Here is a 3042-nt window from a genome sequence, read left to right as displayed (position 1 = left end):
ACAAGAAGCAACTCACTGGTTCAAACATAAACCTAATCCCACAGGCATGCCTAACATGGGAAATAAGAAACTGGGGCAATTTTTTATTCAAAAGAAAAAGTGAAAGTAGAGGAAGAACTTGATTCTACTGGGAGAAAAGCTGTGGCCAAAGAATTTAAATAAACCACTTCCTCTTGTTACACTCTTTTTTGGGGATGGGATCTGGCTTTCTCCTTCTTTCTTGTTATATCACAAGGCTCCTAAAAGGATTTAGGCCCCAAACTCAGTTCAATTTTCTCTCTACTTCCAACTCTTTACTATAATTTACAGAAAGAATTCACAAAGACCTTGCCCCAGTTAGCTGCATTCTTGACTTGCTGCCTCTGAGTTATTGAGACCCAAATGGCAAGATAAGAAGTAATTACTTTGATTAGTGTTCAGGATATATTAAGCTACTTACATTACAATTGGCATTTTAGGACAAAATAATTTGGACGTAATCCTGGCATTGCTGGTAATGGAATTTGGACTTTTTTAAAGTATTGCCAAAGAAGCCTGTGTGCCTCAGTAGGTTAAGCGTCTGCCTTCAGGTCAGGTCATGATCCCAGGACCCTGGGATCTAGCCCCACATCGGCATCCCTGCTTGGCAGGGAGCCTACTTCTCCCTCCCCTCTGCCTGCCACTTTGCCTGCTTCCCTCTCTCTCTCTAAAAAACAAATAAAATCTTTGAAAAAAGAAAAAAGACTCCTAAAACTAGAAATTAAAAATAAGATACAACTAGTGAAGAATCCTCGTGTACTGTAGGTGGGAATGTAAACTGGTGCAGCCACTGTGGAAAACCTTATGGAAGATCCTCAGAGAGTTAAAGTGGCACTACCCTATGATCCAGTAATTACACTACTGGGTATTTACTCAAAGAATAAAAAAACACTAATTTGAAGAGATATATGCACCCCTAGGTTTACTGCAGCATTACTTACAGTAGCCAAACTACGGAAGTAGCCCAAGCAAGTATCTATTGATTGATGAATGAATAAAGATGTGAGATATAGTGTGTGTGCACACATCCACACACTGGAATATTGTTCAGTCATTAAAAAAAAAATGAAATCGGGGCACCTGGGTGTCTCAGTGGGTTAAAGCCTCTGCCTTTGGCTCAGGTCATGATCCTGGGGTCCTGGGATTGGGCTCCCGCATTGGGCTTTCTGCTCAGCATGGAGCCTGCTTCCTCCTCTCTCTGCCTGCCTCTCTGCCTACTTGTGATCTCTGTCTGCCAAATAAATAAATCTTAAATAAAATAAAAAAAATAAATGAAATCTTCACTTGAAAAAAGAGGGGATGCCTGGTTGGCTCACTGGGTTAACCGTTCGACTTTTTTTTTTTTTTTTTAAGATTTTTCTTTATTTATTCGACAGACAGAGATCACAAGTAGGCAGAGAGGCAGGCAGAGAGAGAGGAGGAAGCAGGCTCCCCGCTGAGCAGAGAGCCCGATGCAGAACTCGATCCCAGGACCGAGATCATGACCTGAGCCAAAGGCAGAGGCTTAACCCACTGAGCCACCCAGGCACACCTCTTTCTTTTTTTGTTTTCCGTTCAACTCTTGGTTTTGAATCAGGTCATGATCTCACAGTTGTGAGACTGAACCCGGCATCGGGTTATGCACTCAGTGTGGAGTCTGCTTCAGATTCTTTCTCCCTCTCACTCTCTGCCTCTCCAATCCCATGCTCGCTCACTCTCTCAAAAAAAAAAAAAAAAAAGAAGTCTGCATGCTTAAAAAAAAGAAATCTTGCCATTCCCAACAACATGGATGAACTGGAGAGTATAATGCCAGGTAAAATAAGCCAGTCAGATAAAGACAAATACTGTATGATTTTGGTCCTATGTGGAATTTCAGAAACAAAATAAATGAACAGGGGGAAAAAGAGGCAAACCAAAAAACAGACTCTTAACTATACGAACAAACAGAGTGGAGAGATGGGTAAAATGGGTAAGGGGGTGGGGTTAAGAGTGCGCTTTTTTTTTTTTTTTTTTAAGTAATTTCTATACTCATTGTGGGGCTTGAACTTACAATCCTGAGATCAAGAGTCACATGCTCTCCAGACTGAGACAGCCAGGCACCCCAAGAGTGCACTTGTCTTGATGAGCACTGAATAATGTACAGAACTGTTGGACACTATATCATACACCTGAAACTCATACAGCACTGTTTACACTGGAATTAAAATTAAAAAGATACAACCAGTGAAAAATCTTCATTTATGAACATAGGTCCCCTCTAAGTGATCCAGTCACCTCTCCTATGCAAAAGGAAAGGAACATTGCCATAGAGAAGGACCCAAACCCTTGAGACTAGGCTTTGACAAGCATTTCATGTTTCTGCAACAGAAGGACATTCCTAAATGGATTTTACTCTCATATTAAAATGAATCTACAGTCTTGGAGCATACACAAGACCAGGAAAACCAAAGACAGCAGCTGAGAGGTAATCATCTGGGTCCCTGTTCCCCAGGACTACAAAATCTGAGGGAACATTCTTCATTCAATAAATGTGTACTGTCCCTGTTCCCCAGGACTACAAAATCTGAGGGAACATTCTTCATTCAATAAATGTGTACTGTCTGCTGTGAGCCAGGCTCTGTGCTGGGCTCGAGAGAAAGAACAAATCCTACCCTGCTGGAGCAGACTTACAGTCTAACAGAGATGGAATGAAATCACCACAGAAATATATAATCACAATATGAGATGAGCACCATGAAGATAAATGATGTGACTGATTATGAGATTGAGGGGTTCAGAAGACATCTCTGAGGAAGTGACAGTTAAGCTGGAACCAAGACAGTAGATCAAAGTTGGGGAGAGGGAGGTCCTAGAATGGGCAGGGGCTTTTTCACCTGAACTTATTTGCTCCCCTCTAGTAACCACTTGCCCAACATGGGGATCGAACTCACGACCCTAATATCAAGAGTTACATGCAGAACCAGCCAGGTGCCCCCCATCTGAAAAGCTGAAAGGAAAGCCTGCCAGGAGCAGAGAAAAAGAAAGGCTGAGGAAAAGGTGAGCACT

This window comes from Mustela erminea, chromosome 18 (assembly GCF_009829155.1).
Source record: "Mustela erminea isolate mMusErm1 chromosome 18, mMusErm1.Pri, whole genome shotgun sequence".
NCBI lineage: Eukaryota > Metazoa > Chordata > Mammalia > Carnivora > Mustelidae > Mustela > Mustela erminea.
This window is presented reverse-complemented; position numbering follows the sequence as displayed.